Below are 24,701 nucleotides of genomic sequence, written 5' to 3'. Positions count from 1 at the left end.
GCCTGTTAGTGGGTTTGTAGGCATGCAGGGGGACTGGATTAAGTGCTTGTGGGCTGGGTGGGTTAGCGATCCTGGTGGCTGTTGAAGTGGTGGGGTGGTGCATGCATTACAGGTGTGATGGATATGGGGTAATTGTAGACGACATACCCAAGTCCATTCCTCCAGTGAGTCCAGTAAGGCCCTCAGGGTGCAGGACGGCCAGTACCTTTTCCTCCTAGTCAGTGTAGTCGGGAGGTGTTGGTGGAGGTCCTCCCCTAGTCTTCTGGACTGCAATGTGGTGCCTGATGCCATGGACCTGACTTTCCCCCGCAGGTCGTTCCATCTCTTGCGGATGTCGTTCCTGGTGCGTGGATGGTGTCCCACTGCACTGACCCTGTTGACTATTGTCTGCCATAGGTCCATCTTCCTGGTGATGGGTGTGTGCTGCACCTGTGCCCCAAATAGTTGTGGCTCGACCTTCAGGATCTCGTTCACCATGGTCCTTATCTCCCTTTCTTTAAAGCGTGGGTGTTTGCGGGTGCCATGGTCAGTGTTGTGAATGGTGTCTTGTATGTATCTAGGTGAGGGTGGTCTTGTGTGGTTGGGTGTAAGTATTGTGGATTGTGGCGTTCTTTGTCTGCTTCTGGTGTTCTCTGACTTAGTTGGCCTACTTTCGTTGCAAAGGATTGTGGGGTGTGTCTGTGAGTGCTTTATAGTGTTGTGGATGTGTGTCAGGTGTGTGGGTTTCTAACTTATCCAATGTCTGCACTTCTTACTGTTGGGTCTACTTGCCGCCCGTGGCGGTCTGCACCCCCAATGGTCGTTCGGCTTCCACTGACCGCTGCAGTTATTTGTGCTTCATTATTTGATGAGCGGGGTGTTGGTGTGCTCGGCGGTAGCGGGGTGGGAGGTCCAGCATTTCCGCCGACAAGGTTCTGGTGGTGACTGGTTGCAGGGTGATTTTTGTCAGATTCAGATTTTTGAATCATTATATGGCGGGTTTCTGTTCACTGCCAGTGGCGGTCTTCTGTTCGCCGGCGGCCAATGGTGTTTACCGCCAGGTTCATAATGAGGGCCTATGTCATGATAACTTGTTGATACACCAGTCCTTTTAATTGAAGTTAGTAGCTCTCTACTTTTGCACTTGTCATAGAATGCTTGGTCAGTCATCATGTGTAGCAGAGTTTTCTTTTTACTGTGATGTACTTCATACAACATGAGTTGGAAAAGACAGTACATTTGCACAGCATAAGCCTATCGGTTCATGGGATTGTCTTCCACTTCTTCGCTTATATCTTCAAAGCCATCATCAATGTTGTCAGCTTCTGTTCCAAACTCAAGATCTTTAGTTTGTAACAGTTCTGCTTTGCTGATATTAAACAACGTTGGAAGCTGTGGACAATGAATGAGTAGAAAAATCATTCATTGCTTGTGTCACACACCTTCACCTTTCATCAGAATAACAGAAAGAACTCAACTGCAGACATATCAGATGACAAAATTGAGGAACCAATTAAACTTATGGCCATAAACAAGTTGCCAGGTGAGGATGGTTTCCAGACTGAATACTATAAAGTCAGAGCCAAATATTCAGTCTGCTTCCAGGCAAAATATTCAGGGAATTACGACAAGAAGCCAGCCTCTTACCAGAATTTAACATATCAATAATTTTCCTCTATCCCAAACTAGGTAGAACCCCTCTCTTTTGCAGACACTACATGCTAAATAGTTTTAATTAACTGTGACGTGAAAATTCTGGCTAAAGTATTTGCCCAATGACTTAAGAAAGCCATTCCCTTCCTAATTAGGGGTGGCTGAAGAACGCCGCTCCACCAGCGGAGTTCGCAGAGTTTTGCCCTCCACACTCTGAAAAAACCACAGGTCGCATTCTGAAAAACCCCACGAAGTGACGCAAAGCAGAGTTTTCTTGGGTGACTTTCCAAAGTTATGTTGGCAAGCATGAGCGAGAGAAATCTCTATGTTGGCGAGCAAGATTTCTGAACGCAGACGGTCACGGCAAGTCGCTACCTCCCATGTTGAGAAAGCTTCCACTCTCGTTCAGGATGCTTCCGCTTGAGTAGAAAATCTACTGTACTGTCAGAAGAAGTTAGCATCCCCTGATGGTCTGCGTGACGTGTGATGCCATTTGCGTTGATTTTACAGTGCAGGAGAAACTCCTGGCTCTGAAAATCAACACAAACTGCGCACCTTAACCCAACTCTGCCGCTCGCTGAACTCTGCATAGCACAGTGGAGGTTTTTCAGCACTCCTGTGTAACAGAACTCCACAAACTCTGTCCAGGCCTACTCCTAATATGCAAATCACAAGTGGAATTTATTTCTGGTGGCTCTTCTTGCAATCACAGCCAAACACTCCTTCATTTGAAATAGAAATCACCGCTCGAAAGAGACGAGATAAAAGCAACCTCTCTCTACACCGAGAAGGCATTTAAAGGGTAGAATGGCCCTATCTTTTTTTAACTCTGTGAAAAATGCAGATTGAACTGTATTTCCTACAGGTGACACACTGGCTCTACACCACTTCAATGGCAGTAGTTAACTGCATTGGCTTCTTCTCCTCTAATATAAACATTGGCCACAACCTTAGACACTATTCATGGAATCGACTCTATAGCAGTGTGAGAAAACAGGGCTGATTGCAGAGGCCCCCTAACTTTTTGCCCTCATTTTCCACTTTTGGCTGGTGTTTTCCTGACTCTGATGGTGCCCTGGGTACTGCTACCCAGTCCCAGGGCCTGTGCTCTGTGTTAAATCAATATGCAAATTAGGCTAATTATAACTGTCTAAGTCAACCTACCTATAAGTCCCTAGTATATGGTAGGGCATGTAGGTTTAGGGACCCCAGCATAGGTAGTGCACCCATAGGTGCACTGCTGAGGTGCCCAGTGTCATTTTAAAGCCAGGCCTGCCTTGCTGGCTGCTTTTAAATTAAAGTTATATGCAAATTCGACTTTGGAATTAAAAGAAGTTCCAAAGTCTTAAACTACCTTATTTTTAAATATAAGTCACCCCTAAGGTGTGCCCTATGTGCCCCTAGGGCTGCGGCCTATAAGCAGGGACCTTATACACATAGTTTTATAAGCCCTGGTGAGGTAAAAACAGTCAAATTCATTTTTCCCTCATTGTAGTGAATGGCCTTCATAGGCTAGAAAGGGGAGACTTTATTTTAATTTTAAAAGTCACCTTAAGTGACAGATACAAAGAGTTTGGTATCAAATTAATTGTTGTAATAAATCCCACAACTTCCAGTTGTGGGATTTAATATAACTTGTTCAGGTAAAGAGTTTAAAACTTTACCTGAAAAGTTTCAAATTTCAGCCCTGCATTGTCTTTGCTGCTGTGCTCTGATTGGCCAGTCTCTTGCAGCCTGGCCAGGCTGCATTGATGAGGTGTGAAATGGCCTGGCTTCACACAAAGAGATGTGTCTGTGGGAGGGAATCTCCCCTCAGCAGAAGGTGAGGCAGGAAGGGGGAAGGCTGCCAAACTGGTCTTCAAAGGCAGAAAAGGACATTTGGAGCATCCCCTACATCCTGCAACCCCAGACAACTAGGTGCCCCCTTGATTAGATTAGGAGAGGGCAGGAGAGGGGTGTGTTTATGAGTTTTAGCCACACCAGTGGGTGGGCTCAGCCAGATGTAACCTCCAAAAATCATTTTCAGCCATGATGGATGTTTGAGGAATGTTGCCTCCTGGGATTGATTTTTGTCACACTTCCCAGGAAGTGGTCATCACAGGGGGAAGGACCCTGCACCTGACTGGAGAACCAGGACCCCCCTGCTTTTCACCCAGGAGCAAGGATAAAACTGGCAGACCTGCATCACACCTCAGTTCCCTACGACATCCAACAAGGAAGAACCAAAGGAGAAGAAGGACTGCCCTGCTGGACCCCTGGCCTGCACCTGGACCCTGCACTCAGAAGGACTGCACCAGCTGCACACTTGGGCTTCACCACAAGAAGGACTTTGCCTGGCTTCAACTGGTTCAAGGAGGGACTCCCTGTTTGCTACAGGTGAAAAATTGCTAACCAGAGTCCCCTGCACCAACTCCTGAAGAAATCAACCAACTGACCACTGCCCAGTGGCCAAAAAGGAATTTGCGCCAGGTGCATTCTGGGAGTTGTAGTCCACACCCCCAAGGATCATCTCAGAGCTTCTGGCCCCTTGGGGTGAGCTGGGGACCCCAAAAGAACCTTAAAAGAACATCTGGGAGAAGACCCAGAAGTTTGGAGAACTTTTGAAAAAAGCTCCATAGAGGGAACGACCCGCCACGGCAACTAGCCGGCTTGCCTCAACCGTGACCCGGCCTGATTTGCAGGTTCATCCCGGTGAAGAAAATCTCCAAAAAAGAGACTAACGGGGTCATTCTGACCCTGGCGGTAGACTACTGCCAGGGCCAACGACCACGGATGCACCGCCAACAGGCTGGCGGCGCATCCATGGGCATTCTGACCGCTGTGGTACTGCCGCGTTCAGAAATGGAAAACCGGCGGTGTCCCGCCGTTTTCCCGCTGCCCTGGGGAATCCTCCATGGCAGCGCTGCAGGCAGCGCCGCCATGGGGATTCCGACCCCCTTACCGTCAGCCTGGCTCTGGCGGTTTTGACCGCCAGAACCTGGCTGGCGGTAACGGGTGTCGCGGGGCCCCCTAACAGGGCCCCACCAAGATTTTCAGTGTCTGCCAAGCAGACACTGAAAATCGCGACGGGTGCAACTGCACCCGTCGCACCCCTTCCACTCCGCCGGCTCCATTCGGAGCCGGCATCCTCATGGAAGGGGGTTTACTGCTGGGCTGGCGGGCGGCTTTCTGGCGGTCGCCCGCCAGCCCAGCGGGAAACTCAGAATAACCGCGGCGGTCTTTTGACCGCGCAGCGGTATTCTGGCGGTTCCCGAAGCTCAGAATGACCCCCTAAATCCGAACGTACAAAGTTGACCGGGACCTCCCAGCCAGCGTATCCGAAGAGGGCTCCAAGGACGTCGGATCAAGATCCAGGTTTACCCCGGGCGAAGGATTTTCACCTAGAAAAAACAACTAAGTCCGAAGGTAAAAACCTCCACCGAGGATTCCAGCGACGCGTATCCGGAGAAGAGTTCTAGGAGGTCGGATTGGACTGGCAGGTTCGTCCCGCTGAAGAAAATCTTCAGAAAAACGACTTAGTGCGAAGGTAAACTTTTGACCGAGGCCTCCCGCGGCCTGTAGCCGAGCAGGGCTCCATCGTGGTCGGCCTTAAACTTTGACTTTGCCCCGGTCGAGGTGCAACCAGATGACCCGATTGGCACTTTTTGTTTCTAGGTGCTAAAAAAACTATAATTCTTTCAAAAAATTCATATCTCCGGTTCCCCTTATCCGATTTTATTTGTTTTTGTGTCATATTAAAGATAAAAATATAATCTATTTTTATGAATTGGTTTTGGATTTTTAAACTGTTTCCTGTGTTTTGTTTAACTACTGTTTTGTGATATTTGAATGCTTTACACTCTGTCTCCGAAGTTAAGCCTTGTCGCTCGTTGCCAAGCTACCAAGGGTTGAGCTGGGTTTAATTTACTGAGACCTAACTGGACCTAGGTGGAGGTTAGTGGCCTATTGCTAAGTGTAGGTACCTACCTGTCCTTACCAATAACCCATTTTACAACAAGCAGGCAATTCAAAAATCTTGCTGTATAGTGAAGACATGCTTCTCTTTTAGCCTCCACAGAGAGATACTTGCCAACTCTGAAGACTAAAATATCAGCCTGCTCGGAGTTCTCCAGTTATAAAATCACCTGAACCTAGAGTGAAGCCCTTCTCATGACTCTTCGCTGCCAAGATAAAATATCTTGGAGTAATTTTACGACAATGGTCATGAAAACATTGAGAATTTACAAAATGGGGAAAACTGCAATTATCGCTGTGGGTGCAAGTTCAGATGGTGAAGATGGGCTTGGCCTCAAGGTTTAACTTCTTCAGCACGTTGCCTATGCTGGTTCCTACTTCATAACTGTGTTCAGTAGATGCAGCTATCAACCAACACATCTTGCAAAATGACCCACCAAGGTTAGCTATGCACAAACTCTACACCCCTATGACCTCAGGAGGCTTGAGACTCCCAACGAAGGAGATCTGTCACGTCATACTTCATTTTCCAGCAGGTACATTACATTTTGCAGACCTGGATTGCCCCAATTGAGTATCACTGAAGCAACACCTACTGAGAGATGGTTGTGGGCTGCAAGTGTTATCTTTACACTACCCCCCCAAAAGCAGCCAGGACTAATTTTCTTTTACACAGCTGGAGACAAATCTGTACGACAGCCTTACGGATATCTGAAACAGAATGGCTTTGTGACTATGCATGTTCAGTTGTGTAATGATAAAGGCATTTGGTGTGACAAGAAATCAATATCTAGGGCATTATGAACTGCTGTAGGGATAACTACAGTCATTGAAGCCCTTTCAGAGGGTAGCAACCAACCCCTTACAACTTTTCAGGAGTAATTACTTCTGGCCCCTTTTCAATTTCTACAGTGTCTACAGCTGACTAGTGGCCTGATGAACGCAATACACACCCAAATATCCTCTGGCCCACTTTCATCTATACATTTCTACCCGACAAAGTAGGGCAACTATAGGACATTTATAACTGGTCTATACACTACTGTAGAATAAATGGCAAATAGGGATACAGAAAGAATATTCTGAAAAGGCCTGGGATGAACTTTTAGCTACCATGACAAGGGTCTGTGGGAAGGAAGTATCAAGTTCAGTTTTTATAACATCATTAATGATTGCCACTAGTCACCCTAGAAGTTGCCAAACTGAGACAGCTAATATTGTGGAGAGACAGGAGGCATGAGTCACATTTTATGGTCTTGTTCTGGTATTCAAAGTTACTCAGCCCACATCTGGCAGCATCTCTCATGATTCTGCTGTCTGATCCCATCCACTGAACTTGCATTTCATCATGATGCAAATGACTTTGAGGGCATACATGCGCACAAAAACAGGTGTCTTGACTCTGCCCTCTTTCTGGCAACATTATGCATTCTTTGACATTGGCTCTCCACCATGGCCTGATCCTACAAGAATTGCCAGATTCCATGAAAAGAATGGCTTTATTTGAAAGAACGTTCTACAAATTGCATGATCAAATGTACATATGGAATGCTGTCTGGGGCTCTTACCTTCATGGTTAAGATGAATATTCTTTGTGCCTACTGCATCGCACCTTACAAGAGCATGATATCTATGATGAATGAGGCATTTTTGGGCTGGTGGATGTAGCAACATCATTATGTACATCAGCACACCTGTGTAAGGGAGTTATGTTAGAGAATTTTTAATGAGCACTATAAGAGATGTTTTAGTCAGTATTGAATTCTACTGTTCTTCAATCGCATGATTTTTATTATTTATTGTTTCTTACTACTTTGTAGTGTATCTTTATAGGCTGAATAAAAATGATACAGATGAGAACTGCTCCTCAACCTATCTTGCTTGCATCGATTATTAGAATTACAAGAGTTAGAGAAGTCAGAGTATGTCTGTTGTCTGGATTTTCTGGACTGAGTCACCACTGCCAATCTTGGTGCATCTTTGCTGTGACTAGAATTAGTCAAAGTCCTGAGAGATGGGACTCCAAAACTGAAGGAGGTGATAACTAAGTGGGTACAGGTGAAGGCAACTCTAGGGAAGAATAGAAAGGGTAGATACATGTACAGTTGAGACCACAGCTTTCCTGTTCTTTCTTCTGATAGGAAGAACTGACCCAGGGCTGTCCAAAAAAGATCTCCAGTAAATTGAAGTCTCTGACAAGGTAAGAGGTGAGATTTCCTAAGAGTGAGGAGAAATCTATGGTCTTGGAGAAGTTTGCATAGTTTGTGAGCATTTTGGTTGCCTTGCAAAAACAAGAGACTAGTAGCCGACCATCCAGCTAAAGGTATACCTCCATGCCACTTGCACTCAATATGCCCATCAAAGGCACCAAGAGTGCACATACTTCTTGTAGCTCAGATGGATAAGAACAAGATGAATGGTCTCCATCATGCACAAAGATGCCAGGTAGTTGCCCATCTTGAAGAGGGTTTGAATGGTCTGTAAATAAAACATTTGAACATCCTGTGTGATGAAGTAATCCACGCCCTTGAGATCAATCAAAGGATGAAACTCTCCAGATATGTTTTACACCAATAACAATATAGAGTAAATACCTTCCTTGTAATCTTTCCACATTAGGGAAAGGAGTCATTGCAGCTATGTCTAGTGACAGCTAAAATTTGCCTAGATGAGTTTGGAGACAAACTGGACACCTGCAGAGGAGGGGGTCTGGCAGAAGAGATGAAAAAGACAGTGTTTTGTAGCCTGCTGAAATGATTTCTAGAGCACAAGTATCTGAAATTGATCTTCATCAAACCTCTCAAAAAATGTAGGAGTCATCCCCCTACAGAAAGCATCTTGGCATAGTAATGTTTTGCAGGCAGGGAAGGGGTAGAGGAGGCAAGCCAGAACTGGGACTTGTCAACAAAAGGGCCCCCAGCAGCAACCTCTGCCTTGAAAGGGCTGGTTAGTGGAGTTGGAAGACCTAAGACCAAAAAACTATTTTTTCAACAAAACCGCAGCCTCTGGCAAATGTCCTCATAGGAGTCATCCATTTGACTTCTTTAGCATATCGTCAAGCTGTTGGTCAAATATTTTCGTACTACCAAAAAGCAGCTTTCTTAAGATGGATGAGTTGCATCTGCTTCTCAGGAGCATATCCAGATATGTCTATTTTCATCAATTGCCTTCCTAGTACAGCTGCTGAAGCACAGAGGTTATCAAAAGACAGATGAGACAAGAAGCACACCTGTTGTGTCATCATGGCAAGAGTCAAAAAATTGTCTATGCCCTCTTGCATTTAATCAGCAAGTGTTGGAAAATCTTTTAAAAAGGATTGAACTGTGTAGGTCATGTAAGTATTAGTTTGAATTGAAAAATTAGCTGAGGCACAGGCTCTTTTACCAGTCACTTTGCCCTGTTTGTCATGTGGATCAGTTGGCAGAACATTCTCCTAAATCACTGTGCTCTGCAGAGACATCCCAGCCATCAGATTGACAACTTTGACAGACACTCGAAATTCCTCTGTGAAATTCTCCAAAGGGTAGTGCTTCATAAGGAATCTTGAGAAAGACTGTTGGGCTTATTTTTAAGCCCGTCTGCACCACCAGAATGTCACTTTTAGTGATGGTCTGGGAGTGCACACTGCAGGGCCATATCTACAAGGCCAGGTTAAGCCACCCTATATGGATTTTCATGGCCTTGCAGATATGGCCCGGGCAACTCATCGCAAGTCCCCATGTTGCCTCACGCTGCATCAACGAGGCGTGCCATGGCTGTTACGGTAGGTGTTCCCATGTAACACCCGTGGCATTTGATACATTCCCAGATGTATGAGGTTTTGTAAACCTGGGAATCTGTCAAAAGCCTACACATCCCCAGGGGAGGCGTAAGGGAGGTGCAACGAGGAGAAATACCTTTATTTCTCCTTTTTTTTCTTTTTCCATGCTGCATGCTGCAGCACACACAGAAAAAGGATAACGCCTCTCATGCTTGTCTTTGTGCAGAAAGGTGTCCCTTCCTACACAAAAACAATCATCCCTGCAATGCTGACGCCTTCGCACCATGGTGCAAGGGTTCCTGCATTGGCGCATGGCAGCCCACTGTGCATCAGTGGAGGGGAAAAGGACAAGAATGCACCATATCTAATAGATACGGTGCATTACTGCCCTTTTCTTTTGATGCAGGACAGTGCAGTGGAGCAAGAGTTCTTGCGACTGAGGGTGTGCCAAAAGCTCATAAATGAGACCCGTAGTATCAAATTATTTCCATTCATGTGTCATGATTCGCTAAACAGCACTATGCAGGGGAAGAGGCTCTGCCTCCAGGTGCTGATAGTTGGAGAAGAAATTATCATCCTCTCTAGCAGACGCATGCAGGACAAATCCCAAAGTATCCCTAAAATGCTGTATAAGCTCAGTGGGTTCTGAGCCCTGCATTAAATGGTCCCTAATTTCTTCTTCCTCATGGTCCTCAGGGTCTCCCACTGGCTCAATGATTGTTTCCAGCCTTAGCATCTTGGATGGAGGGGGTTCTTTACAAGCATGAAAAGCTGCCCAACAGCTGCTTCCATCAAATACTGGAGAATTCCCAGTGTAGAAACTCTAGTAGAGAGGCCCACAGTATTGGCATAGTATTGGCATCAGTAAACAAGCCCTCCACACTAGGTTGTTTTTTGTCCATCTCACTAGCAACAGCAACTGGCAGAGACTACCTACTTTTGTCCAGCTGCTGCTATAGCAATCAGACCATTCACAAGACATATTAAATATCCATTCTGAAATATACACAATAAAACCAAAGGTTACAGGGACGTTATAGTTAGGCTCACATTTTAAAAGTATAAAACCATAGAAATTGACCTGTTATAGTAACAATAACTCGCCTTTCAATGTGAACTTTAAACTTTAGGTTTAAAATAAATTAAAAAAGGAAAATAACAACAAACACACCTGGAGTAGAACCCTCAACTTTCGGTACAAAGGTCTGGGACCTTAACCTTTAAGCCACAGGTGACCCCTTACCATGGTGCTTCCAGTCAAACCTATGACAGTCAACCCACGCATGTGATCAGCAAGAAACATGAACGTTCCATCACTAGGAAGGTTTAACAGTCAAAACACCAGTAAATAAACAAACACACTGCCAAGGGATACTAGGATTTGAACCTTCAGCCTACTGAGTGACAGCATAAGACCTTGACTATTAGCCCAGAAGTGACTCTGTTCTGCTTTGAGGCCCAACGTATATATAACATTGGTAGCAAACATCTTGCTAGTCTTGCTATTTGAAGGCATTAAATGTAGAGACCATTGTATTGACAATCTCTCTCTCTCTCGCGCTCTTCCATCTTACTTTGGGATGGAAGAGAGAGAGAGAGAGTGACAAGACCGCTAAGGGGGCCTGAAGGCCTCTGCGGTCCTAATCGGCTCCCCATATCCTGCAGGAGTCCACATTGCTCCTTTTAAAAAGCAGCTCCCTGCTTGTGGGATCAATGTTTTCATCTTTTCCCCTGCACGCATATTTAGGTGCAGGGAAACAGATTAAAACTCTGCCTTCTGCCAGAAAGCGGATTTTGTTTGCTTTTGCTTGGTGGGAGCTATCAGAAGCTGGCCCTGGGGGGTGGCGCTCTCCAACGGCAATTTTTGGCTCCAGAAGGGGAACCGTGCTGCCCCCCTCCAACGAGCATTTCCCTGAGGAGGTAGTGGTCCTTGGGGCTCAGGTGTCTGCAACAGACCTCCTTCACTCTTTTATTGTAGCCCTGGGGAGGTGGTGGTCCCCAGGGATGCGGGGGGAGGGGGCACACAGACCCCTGCATCATATTAGTTTAGAGCCCTGGGGAGGTGGTGATCCCTTGAGCTATGGGGGGTGGAGGGACTCTCACCTTATATTTGTTTAAAGCCCTGTGGAAGTGGTGGTCCCTGGGGCTGTTGGGCGACAAGAGGCCACCTGCCTTATATTTGTTTAAAACCCAGGTAGGTGGCAGTACCCGGGGCTGCCTGGGGAGGTCAAGTGGACCCCCGCATTTGATTTTGTTATTGAAATGTTGGATGCCAATCAGATCTCAGCTCGAGATCAGGAATGTTTCTGGAGCCTGTGTGTCCCTATATGTACAAAATTGGATTTTCTTTAATTTCTCAAAAACTACTGAATGGATTAACACCAAATAACAAAATGTCGTTTTCTAGACCAAGAGCTACCTTTCCACCAAATTTGGTGTCATTACGTCCAGTGAGTTGGGTGCCATTGCTGTTCAAAATCCCAAGGGCAAAATGAATGGGGAAAAAGCATTTTTTGGATCCCCACATTTTCTCAGCCCCTGCTTGACGGGTCACCCTGAAACTTTCCAGACAGCAGCTGAAGGGTGTGTCGCATTTTTCTGGAAAATTCTGTGAAGATTAGTCAACCAGTGCCAAAGATATAGGCAAGGCCAAAAATGCTTTATCTATCGAAACTAGGTCCTAACTACTACTATCTAGTGCCAATCGCCACTAGGTAATATATATATATATATATATATATATATATATATATATATATATATATATATATATATATATATACACACACATATATGTATATATATATATATATATATATATATATATATACATATAAAAGTACAAAATGCTTAGTGTGATAGTGTTTTATTAATAGTATCATGTCTGCTTAGCAAGATGATCAAAAAACATAACTTATAAATAGAGATTGCTAGATCTAGTTTCTGTGAGCAAATGTGGCTTTCAAACTTGCCTTTGGCATGACACCCTGTTTGGCTTCCCGCCCTGGAGATGAAATTCCGCTTCCAACGGCAGGCCTCTATTGTGTCCTTTCCTGGGAGTTGCACACCTTCCCTAGGAGGCAGAAGGCTGTCTTTTAACCAGCATCAGCAAATGGCGATTGAACTACCTTAGCAACAGAGTGGCAAGTTTCTAAAGCTTCCTTTTACTCAAAATGTACATTAAATTCAACACGGGTATCAAGTTGGATTTATTGTAACAATACTTGATGTGCCAACTTGAGTAGTCCCATTCAGAAGTTAGAACAGCAAGGATGTCAGCGTGTAACCCTGTACTTGACAATGAGGCTACTAGCCCTCCTACAGTAAAAACGTCAATTTGAGGTTTTTACTGTTTACATATAAAAATACATGTCATGTTTTTAATACACAGCACCATGGTTTAGGGCTCAACAGGCCTACCTTAAGGGTGACATATAAATTAAAAAGCAAGGTCTGGACTTGTCATTAGTTTAAATGGCAATGTTGAGATACCAATTTAAAACTACTCTATCAGTTTACAGAAACATGAAATCACGGTGGGTGCAAGACATTGGAATGTGGAATATATTGGACTTTATAGCGACTAACGATAAGAGGTTGTTACATTAACACATGTTAAGAGAATTGGTTTTTGAAGTGTGTTAATCGTAATACATTCATTTACAGCTCTATGGCAACAAGTACTTGTATGGTTGTCCTTTATTTCAAGTGGATTTAAATAAAATAATGGGAGGAAATTAAGGTATGGCTACTGTGCATGGAGTTATTGAGTGGTGTCCACTTATGGGACTTATTCCTAATAGTAAGAGTTTATCTCACACTGATTTACAGCATTAGTGAGACAGTGTTTGATTATACTTTCTGGACCATAATGAGTCAAGGACTGCAAACAGAGGTATGCTTCCCACACAAAGAATGGTGGAGTGTTGTTTATCAGTGGGGCTATTTATGCCCTAATAGTCTTATTTTTTGTTGGTTAGTGCATGTGTGCACATATAGTTTTTGCACATGGTACTGTGGTGTATTAATGTGATTTTGTCCTGCTTTTAGATGGAGAGGCAAAGGGCATGCAATACATTTTGGGTGGCAGGATTTGTACTTTCTGTATTATTTTGCTGGTGGCACATGTGCATATTATATGCACAATGATGTATATTACTTTTAGTTTTACTTTATGGACTGAGAAGCCTTAAGGGACTTGACTATGATAATGTAATTTTTATTAAGATTGGTTGGGTTTCCACTGGAAATCAATTTGAACTGAATATGGGTAGAATGCTCTTAAAATGAGTTTGAGGTTTCTTTGTAGAATATGTTTGTTAAATAGATGTGCTACTTCTGTTTTGCTCTGAGGAAGATGTGGGGCAAGACTCCTGTGGGACTAAACACATTTGTGAAGTAGGTGGCAAATCAATAAGATTGGATCTGTGACAATACTGGTGTTAGACCTGACAGCTTTAGCGTGGTCACCCCTAACTTTTTGCCTGCCTCCCCCCACTTTTGATATACTGTTTTTGCTGGTTTTTAGACTCTGCACACTTTACCACTGCTAACCTGTGCTAAAGTGCATCTGCTCTCTCCCTTTAAACATGGTAACATTGGATCGCACACAATTGGGCTATTTAATTTACTTATAAGTCCCTAGTAGAGTGCACTATATGTGCCCAGGGCCTGCAGATTAAAAGCTACTAGTGGGCCTGCAGCACTGACTGTGCCACCCACTTAAGTAGCCCCTTAACCTTATCTCAGACCTGCCATTGCAAGCCCTGTGTGTGCAGTTTCACTGCCAATTTGACTTGGCATTCAAAAGTACTTGCCAAGCCTAAACCCCCCCTTTCTCTACATATAAGTCACCCCTAAGATGTGCCCTAGGTAACCCCTAGGGCAGGGTGCTGTGTAAATAAAAGGCAGGACATGTACCTGTGTAGGTAACATGTCCTGGTAGTGTAAAACTCCTAAATTAGTTTTTACACTACTGTGAGGCCTGCTCCCTTCATAGGCTAACATTGGGGCTGCCCTCTTACATTGTTTGAGTGGTACCTGCTGATTTGAAAGGAGTAGGAAGGTCATATTTAATATGGCCAGAATGGTAATACAAAATCCTGCTAACTGGTGAAATTGGATTTTATATTACTATTTTAGAAATGCCACTTTTAGAAAGTGAGCATTTCTCTGCACTTAAATCTTTCTGTGCCTTACAAATCCACGTCTGGCTGAGTTTAGTTGACAGCTCCTTGTGCATTCAGTTAGACACACCCCAAAAACAGGATACTCAGCCTCACTTGCATACATCTGCATTTTGAATGGGTCTTCCTGGGTTGGGAGGGTGGAGGGCCCGCTCTCACACAAAGGACTGTCACACCCCCTACTGGGACCCGGCAGACAGGATTGAATTGAAAGGGGACCTGGTGCACTTCTAAGCCACTCTTTCAAGTCTCACCCACTTCAAAGGCACATTTGGGAATAAAAACTGGCCCTCTGCCCTACCACCTCAGACACTTCCTGGAGAAGATACCTGAACCAGAACCTGCACCGTGACAAGAAGAACTGCCTGGCTGCCCAAAGTACTCACCTGACTGCTTTCTGAAGAGGACTGCTGCCTTGCTGTTGCCCTGCTGTCTTGCTGCTCTCTTCCTCTGCTGCATAAGTGCTCTCCAAGGACTTGGATAGAGCTTGCCTCCTGTTCCCTAAAGTCTCAAGACCAAAAAGACTTCTCTCTTGCAGCTGAAATCCCTGTGCTGTGAAAATTCAACGCCTGCCTGCCAAGAACGATGCACAGCCTGCTCGCGGTGAAAAATTCACCGCCTGCCGAGACCAGAACGACCCAGCCCCGAGTTTGCGACGGAAGATCAACGCAGTGCCAGCAACTCAACCGGAACTCCGATGCACTGCCCTACTGGATCGACACAAGCCGACTCAGAACAATGCCACCCGCCTTCCTGAGAGGAATCGACGCAGCGCCTGCCATGGGGAAGAAAATTCCACGCATCGCCTACCAGAATCGACGCAGCCCCTGTGACTTTGCTCCACAAGCCCAGGATTCCACGCATCGTCCCCGGGGCATCTGAAAACCCCACAACCCGAAGAGGATCCGAGTCCGCGCACCGGAAATCAACGCAACGTCTTCCCCGGGTGGAAAATAATAACGGAAGTCTGTGTGTGAAGGGGCAAAACCGACACACACTCATCATTTTCCACACACCTCCTCCTCTGTGGTCCCTTGCTTGGATTTTTCAATGCAAACCAGGTACTTTGCCCTGCAAGAGACACTTGTTGTTTCTAGGAGAACTTAAGAGGCTTTGTATTGCGTCTACAGTAATATTTAAACTCTAAGACACTTGATATCACTTTCAGGGATATCTCTACATGTACTTATTTCATCTTTAATTGTTTTGACCTGCATTTATACAGATAAATATTGTATATTTTTCTAAACACTGTGTGGTGTATTTTTGTGGTGCTATGTTGTGGTATTGTATGATTTATTGCACAAATACGTTACACATTGCCTTCTAGGTTAAGCCTGACTGTTCAGTGACAAGCTACCAGAGGGTGGGCACAGGATAATTTGGATTGTGTGGGACTTAACCTGACGAGAGTGAGGGTCCTTGCTTGGACAGAGGGTAACCTGACTGCCGACCAAAGACCCCATTTCTAACAACTGGAATAAGGAGCCTTGATCTATTTTGGGACTTCATATGATAACGTGTGCTTGAGGATTGTGTTTACTGTACAAATATCTTTCGGTAAATTTGGGGTGTGGGCTGAACACCTTACCTCTGATCATCATCAATACATTATATTCATACGCTATTTACATATGTAGACTTATGAGTGAGTGCCATTTTGCTGTTAAACTCATCTGTGTTGGATTAGGCAGAGATACATGTTTTACTTTGTCACACTCATGTTGACACAATAAATGCTGCAGCCCATGAGTGACATTTTAACTTACAGGCCCTCGGTACCCCGATATCATATACTAGGGACTTATAAGTCAGCTAATGTATGCCGATTGGGTTTGGGCCAATTAAACATACACTTTTAGGCGATCAGAGAACTGAAATTGAGGCCTCACTGCACTCTCAGATTTGAAAAACCAGCAACATCAGCCCAAAGTTTTGGGGGGTGATTATGGAAAAAGAGGTATTTACTTAAAGTCTCCAAAGGGTAGAAAAATCATTAATATAAAACATATTTCAGATAAATTGATAAACCTTTCCTCAAAGCCATGAAAGTAACCTATGTCAACAGAAAGAAAGCAAGCATTTGCAATGCAATGGGTCGAGCATTTTCTCGAGTTAGAGCTATTAGCGTTATAAACTATCAAAGCCCCTCTCCCTGCAGATCTTTTTACCTTTAAACAAGGGTAAGTGTGGGACGATTGGGGATAGGGACGGGGAGAAATTACAGAAAATAATTTGAAAAGGATGCTGCGTAAAACATTAAATTTGCAAAGGAGCGCTAGGATAAACAACAGAATTAGACTGGTAGTCATGAAAAGAGCTCGATTAATGCCCAACGAGACTGCACTGCGTACGAAATAAAAAGAAAAAGTAGTCCAGAAACCATACAGAAAACATGGAGCCTCGATTGTTTTCAGTAGTTGGCAGGTGCACTCGAGGTGGGCTAAACACAGGAAAAGACATGACGTACGCATGCCTTTCACTAATGAAATCAAGCAAATTCAAAAGGCAAGCCACGAACCAACCAAACTGATGGGCATGACATGGGTGTGGTTAAAAGCCCAAAGAGAGATTACAACAGGGGCCAGAGAGTTTGCGCGCTCAACCCTAAAAAGTCACTAAGGACAAAAAGTGGGCTTAGTCAACAAGAAGATTTACAAACATTGCAGAGGACTTACTCATAGGATAGCAGGTCAGGATATTGCTTTTACAACGAGCTCTGGCTCGCATAATACCAGCACCTTCTCTCTAGCAGGCACAGTTAAATATAACACTGCAGAAACTGCAGTACAATATTAAGACATCGAAGAGACATTCCATGTTTGAAAATGAAATAGTTGAAAACCTAATTTACTTTTGCTGAGGAAGCTGCATGATTGAAGTTTTGGGTGCAGTGGTGTCACCTATTGTCTTCTGCTACACGCGTATATGTGGTTATATGAAAATTGAAGGTCTCATGCAATCTCTGTGAGGACCCTTCTGCAAGCAGTGCTCTTTGCACGTGTGAGGAAAGTTATAAATGACTGTCCTTTTAACAAAGACATGTTTACAAGCTGTTCTGCACAAATAATGTAGTACACGGCGTTAAAACAGCAGTAAGCATGATATACCGCCATAAGAGCATACAACAGGCATTAGAAAAACTGTGAGAAAATTTAAGTACAATGGAACTAAACTGACAATTTGTTGCAAATATACGGCACACCTGCAAAACTTGTAAATCAGTCAACCAACACTTGGAGAAATTAAACGTCGCCTCTCAAATATTGGACCAAAATCTGCACCAAGTTAACTCCAACAAGCTCCGGCAGGATATTCAGAGGAAACCAATCTAAAGTGATTTATTTTTCCATTGCCTGGATTCATTTTGAATGGCTCTTCAGACTTTATAGGGGAGAAAAAACAGTTATAATGAACAGTGAGGAGACGGTATCCAAGATTTTTAGACTTTCACAATAAAAAAGTAGGTGTGTTTACTGGAGGGATTAGCAAAACTTATTTTGGGGTTTGATATTCAGCATTAACATAACAAAACCTACCTTCATGGGTATAATTATTAACTAAATGCCAGTGTGCTGTACACTTAATAAATGGTTCCTTTCCTGTCTTTTGAAGTTAGGTGGGGAGATCAATTGGGAAACTGAAAAATATGACCTGCTCATATTGTAAAGAAGTGTTTTAATCCACTTTTAAGGCGAATAAGCATGTATGTTACATGGGGGTTTGGGGGGAGCGAGGGCTTGCCCGGTCTCCCCCTGGGCATATCGCGCGTGGGTGGTACAATCCACCTCACGACACCTGATTGGTTAGTTCAGGGCATGCGTGGGTCTATGCTTGAGGGGTATATATAGAGATGGCTGGCTGTGGGCGGCCTCTTTGGTCATCTTGCCACACCCAAGGCTGTTGCTGTGGGACATTTTTGTGTGTAGGTAGGCCTTAGATGTTAACGTTGAATTGGATTTTAACGTTGAATTAGTTGAATTTTAGAGTAGTTATGGCTAATTCAGAGAGAGTTCTTGAGGCTTTGAGAGTGCTGCAGGAGGAAGGTAGAGAGGACCTGTTGCAGGAAGGTGTTTTAGTTCAGGAGGGAATGGGCTTAAAAAGGCCTAGGAGGGCGTCATCTGAGGGCGTAGCTGCAGCAGTGATTGCTTGCTCCTCACCGGTGTCAGGTAAGAAATTTAGGCAAAAAAGTGTTACGGGTCGGCGTTATGGGCTGGCTGTGGCTGAAGATGAGGAATTGGAAGGTTTTACTGGCGCTGGCTTACCGGTGGGTTGTGTTGGTTCCAGACGGGGCGGGCCGAGGCTCGCGCAGCGAGTGGGAGCCTCGTTACGGCAGCGAGTAGTGCGGTGGCATCAATTGGCCATGTGGGGGTTGAGGCGCAACTAACTGCGCATGCGCCCGCCCCCAAGAAAAAAGCGGTGCGCGTACGGGAACAAGCTACACTCTCCTCACAAAACAAGGGCGAGCGAGTGGAGGGAGTTTTAAAGCAAAGTACCGGGGCTGGGGGTTTCAAGATGGCGGCGCGCATTAATGATCGGCAAGAGCTGATCCTTATTCTTTCAGATTCGGAAGGGGTCGACCCCTTGGGCACTTTTAGCAACAAAGGGGTAATGAGCGAGATAGAGTCAGCGGGGGGGAACATAGTTTATTTGTGCAGTGGGTGCCTAGAATGGTTAGCCCAACGTTGCACAAAGTGCAGCATTGGGGTGTAGAAAATAGGACACTTGTTCAGACACGATTGGTAGAAGTTAGGAATAAAGGTGAGTGTAGGATAGCTGGGGTAGCTTTTGAGGAGTTTGAGTTAGGTGAAAGTTGTGGTGAGGTGCAAGTTAGTGAGGATTTTGGGAATCTTGTTTGTGACCAGGGTGTGCCTGGGTGTGGCAAGGCGCTTGCTTCGGGCGAGCAAGAAGAGCACACATCAGAGGCAGGACAAGGGCGGCCTCCTTTCAACTCAGGACACACGGTGGGGGTTAGTACACCCCTAAGACACCTAGAAGAAGAGAGGGTGAGACCTGGAGCGGCTCACCCGACATCGGGGGACGCAGTCTTGTCATCTCAGGTGTGGAAAAGACATATGGCTTATGATGAACCTTCTACTAGCCAGAGCGCTAGTGGTTTAATACAGGATATGGGTTTTGAGGAATCCCTGGATTTTGATGAGGGCAATGAGACTGTAGCTATGGTTGGGGGTATTTTTAAGGATGTAGGTGGGCAAGGGAATAACCATTCATGGAGTTTTGGTGTTTTGCAGGGTCAGAAGAAAGCGGCGGTCCGGAGCGATCGTCGAGATGAGGAGAGGATTGTATCCGGTTCAGCTGGGAACCTTCCTAGAAGTGAGGAGAGAGCGTTTAATTAAGATTTTGAAGGGAGGGGGGTGGGGGGATGGGGTCAACTGGTGCAAAGATGAGGGTGCAGGATATGGGGGTGCAGACTGGCAATGCAAGCAATGATATGGGGATTTCCAAGGTGGGTGATTCAGAGGCAAGTGGGTCATCAAATAAGGCAGAACCGGTGTGTATGGCTCAGGATCAAGGTAAAGACAGTCAAGTGGATTCCTCTGAGGGGAGTGTAAAGAATAAAAAGCTGCCTTATATGGGAGTGTTGATGCTTTTGGGGGCGCATCTCACTCAATCTTTGAAGGATAAGATTTGCAAGTGGGAGTTTATTGATGTGTTCAAATTGTTGCATAAGGAGATTCAAGCTAAGGACAGGTCAAAGGAGGAAGAATGGGAGTTGGCCAGGAGGCCGAAAGTGCCAACTACGATTGAGAATTGGACTTCGGCATTTTTGATATACTCTAGTTTATATTGTGAACGCTTTCCAGAGAGGAGAGTGGCCTTATTGAAATACATGGATATTGTTCGTCTGGCCCCAGATGGATTATGGAGGTTTTGGGTGGTTTCGTTATGATGAGGAATTTCGAGCTCGCATGGCGATTTATCCTGAAAAAGAATGGGGGGAAATTGACAATGAATTATGGATGCAATAGTTGAGATCAGGGAGGAATGTGCCGGTGATGTATACAGCTAGTGGCTTACCTTTGCAGTACAAGCCTTTCAGAGTCGTCCCACCCAATTTGGCGTGGGGAATACACCAAGAGGTTTGTTACCGCAGAATGGGGCCTGTTGGGCGTTTAATAGCGGAGGATGTACAAGGCAGAAGTGTAAATTCAGGCATGACTGCTCCAGTTGTGGGGGCAGGCATCCAGTTTTCCAGTGCTTCGGGGGCATGCATTTGGGAGGACAAGGATCGCAAGATCAGGGTAGTGACAGGGGTAGGGGCTTCACGCAACACGTTGTTGGAAAAGGGCCCTACTCCTATTAATCTGGAGGTTTTGTGTTTCTGGTTACAGGACTACCCGAAGGAGATAGAGGCTAAGACTCTGGAGTGGGGATTTAAAGTTGGTTTTAGGTTATGTTATCAAGGTCCAAGAGTTCGAAGATGTGCCCGGAATTTAAAGTCAGCCCTAGATTATCCGGAGGTGGTGAGGAAAAAGTTGGAAAAAGAAGTTTTACTGGGTAGAATTGTTGGTCCATTTCATAGTTGGCCTTTGGAAAATTTGACAATTTCCCCACTGGGAGTAGTGCCAAAAAAGCAGCAGGGTGAATTTATCATGGCCTGTGGGTACTTCCATTAACGATTTTATTGCCACGGAGGATTCGGTTGTTCATTATGCTTCGATAGCTTCGATTGCTTTGGTGAAGCGTTGTGGTAAAGGGGCAAGGATGGCAAAGTCGGATATTCAGTCTGCGTTTAGGCTTCTCCCAGTTCATCCGGAGGATTTCTCTTTGTTGGGAATTCAGTTTGATGGGGCTATTTATGTGGATAGGATGTTGCCTATGGGTTGTTCCGTTTCTTGTTCACTGTTTGAGACGTTTAGTTCCTTTTTGCAGTGGTATTTTCAGTGTAGGACAGGTTATAAGTTGGTTACGCATTATTTGGATGATTTCTTCTTTGTGGGTGCGACCGGATCCACAGATTGTGAAGGGGCGCTATGTGGTTTTCAGAGAGTCATGTTTGAGTTGGGTGTTTCTTTGGCGCCTGAAAAGACTGAGAGTCCAGCCACTTGTTTGAATTCTTTTGGGAATCGAATTAGATTCGCAAAAAATGGAAATCCGTTTACCTTTGGACAAAGTACAGTTACTGATTGGTTTGTTGGAAGAGGCGGTAAACAAGACTAAATTGGAACTGAGGCAGGTTCAGTGTTTACTTGGCCATCTAATTTTTGCTTGCAAGGTTGTGAGGGTTGGTAGGGCTTTTTGTAGGAGACTGGGTTTTTCTATAAAGGGTGCTGTTTTACCTCATCATCATGTTCGTTTACGGGCAAGAGTTCGGGAGGACTTCAGAATGTGTATTGTGTTTCTACGGGATTTCAGTGGAGTTACTATGTTGGTGGATGATGTGGAATGGTTTTGGCAAGTACAAATGTTTTCTGATGCAGCAGGTGCCCATGGATTTGGTGTTTTTTGGTATGGGCATTGGGCTGCGGAAGCATGGCCGAAGGCCTGGAAAGATGCTCACCATAGCATTGCCTTTTTGGAGTTTTTTCCATTGGTGGTAGCGTTGTCTATTTGGGGGCACGCCTTGGCTAACAGGAATGTAATTTTCAATGTGGACAATCAAACAGTTGTGGACTTGGTTAATGGACAAAAGGCTAAAGATGAGAAAGTTTTGCTGCTTTTGCGTTTATTCTTGTTGAAATGTTTACAATTTAGTATTATGTTTAAAGCCATGTTCCAGGTGTCCATAATGATATTGCTGATGCGTTATATTGTTTTCAGTGGCAGAGATTCATGGGTCTTGCACCGGGAGTGGACGTTTTGAAGACACCAGTTCCAGGGACTTTATGGGATTTGGGAATTTGAGAATGTTGCTGATTCAGCATTCTATAGCTCCCTCCATGAGAAAAAGTTATGAGCAGGCTTGGCTGGAATTTTTAGCGTCAGGGGCAGTTAGAAGAGCACAGGGGGACTTAGTCATTAAACAGAGAAGGGAAGATGCTGTACGTTTTATTATGCAACAGGTTGAGTTGGGTTTGTCTGCGGTAAGTATTTCAGGTAAGTTGTCTGGCATTGCAATTTATGGTAAGTATTTTTGGGGTTATGACCCAGTGGAAGGTGAGATTTGTAGAAGGATTATTGCTGGTTGGGCTAGGGAGGAGGGTGCGTGGCTTTCCAGGCGACACCAGATAACCTCGCAACTTTGAAAAGATATTGTGTTGGTGTTGAGGGATGTCTGTTTTTCGCAATGGGAGGTTCAGTTGATGGCTTTGTGCATGTCGTGGCTTTTCCATGGTGCTTTTAGAGTTTCTGAGTTATTAGGTTTAAGGGGTAAGGAAGGTATTTTATGTTCCGAGGTTAAAGAACGGCAGGGATTAGTGTATGTGTGGTTAAAGGCTTCCAAGACGGATCAAGTAGGGAGGGGTAGGGAAGTGGTATTGAGAGGGTCACAATTTCCTGAAGGGCCAGTTCTTTGTTGGAGGCTGTTTGCAGGTAGGTTGCCAGGGAGTTTGCGGCTGTTATTTATACACGAAGATGGTTCTTGTTTACGATCCCATCAGCTGCTGTCAGTTTTGAAGTTGTGTTTAAACCATTTGGGTTTGGATTCAAGCTTATATGGGACTCATTCTTTTAGAATTAGAGCTGGCACTGAGGCTCGGCAGCATGGGTTGTCAGACAGGGCAGTAATGGAGCTGGGCCATTGGAGATCACAGTGTTTTAGGCATTATGTCAGGCCGTGTTTGTTTGAGGACTGTTGATTGTCGAGCATGTTGTTTTTGATTGGTAGGTAATATTTATTTCTGTTGTTTTCATTCCAGGTTGTGTATCTGGCCCCCATGGATCAACGTGTTCGGTTTGGATAGTGGGGCATTCGTTCATGAGGGGGCGGAGAAGCAGGCTGCAGAGAGGCATTTTGGAAGACAGTTGGGCCTGGATGGGGCCAGAATTAGGATGTCATGGTTTGGAAAAAGGGGTATGAGGTGGGGGGAATTACTATTTGTCCTTTCAAAACGTTTGCCCCGAGGGGTTTGTCCAGATTTGCTGGTGATACATTTGGGGGAGAAGGACTTGGTTGCTTGATCAGGAATAGGACTTTTGAAGGCCATGAAGATGGATTTGATGAGCATTAAGCGTAAGTGGGCAGGGACGCATATAGGGGGTCATTCCGACCCTGGCGGTCATAGACCGCCAGGGCCGGGGACCGCGGATGCACTGCCAACAGGCTGGCGGTGCATCCAGGCCAATTCTGACCGCAGCGGTAAAGCTGCGGTCAGAAAAGGGAAACCGGCGGTTTCCCGACGGTTTTCCCCTGGCCTGAGGAATCCTCCATGGCGGCGCGGCAGGCAGCGCCGCCATGGGGATTCCGACCTCCTTCCCGCCAGCCTGGTTCTGGCGGTTTTGACCGCCAGAACCTTGCTGGCGGGAACGGGTGTCGTGGGGCCCCTGGGGGCCCCTGCAGTGCCCATGCCAATGGCATGGGAACTGCAGGGGCCCCCTAACAGGGCCCCACAAAGATTTTCAGTGTCTGCATAGCAGACACTGAAAATCGCGACGGGTGCAACTGCACCCGTCGCACCCTTTCCACTCCGCCGGCTCCATTCGGAGCCGGCATCCTCGTGGAAGGGGGTTTCCCGCTGGGCGGGCGGGCGGCCTTCTGGCGGTCGCCCGCCAGCCCAGCGGGAAACTCAGAATGACCGCCGCGGTCATTTAACCGCGGTGCGGTCATTCGGCGGCTCCCGCCAGGCGTGCGGTTACCGTCGCCGGCGGGAGTCAGAATGACCCCCATAGTGTGGTCTGAAAGGGTGCCTAGAAGAGTGTGGAGAGGTGCGTTTTCTTTTAAGGGCATTGAGAAGCAGAGGAAGAAAGTTAATAGGGAAATGCGTTGTTTTTGTTTGGCGTAAGGATTTTCAATTTTGCATCATGGTGATATTGTACATAGTGATCCGCATTTGTATAGGCAGGATGGAGTACATTTATCGTTTTTGGATAACGAGTTTTATTTGTTGGAGTTGAGAATGAAGATAGCTGAGTTATTGGGGGAGAGGTTATGGGACCATCATTGAGGTCAGGTAGCATTGGGTGGGACAGGAAAATGCCTGCCGGGTTTTCCTGTGTGGTGGGGGCTTTACAGATATGCTATGGGGGGAGGGTACGGTGGCACAAGTTGA

This window comes from Pleurodeles waltl, chromosome 1_2, assembly GCF_031143425.1.
Source record: "Pleurodeles waltl isolate 20211129_DDA chromosome 1_2, aPleWal1.hap1.20221129, whole genome shotgun sequence".
Taxonomy (NCBI): Eukaryota; Metazoa; Chordata; class Amphibia; order Caudata; family Salamandridae; genus Pleurodeles; species Pleurodeles waltl.
Note: the sequence above shows the minus strand (reverse complement) of the source record.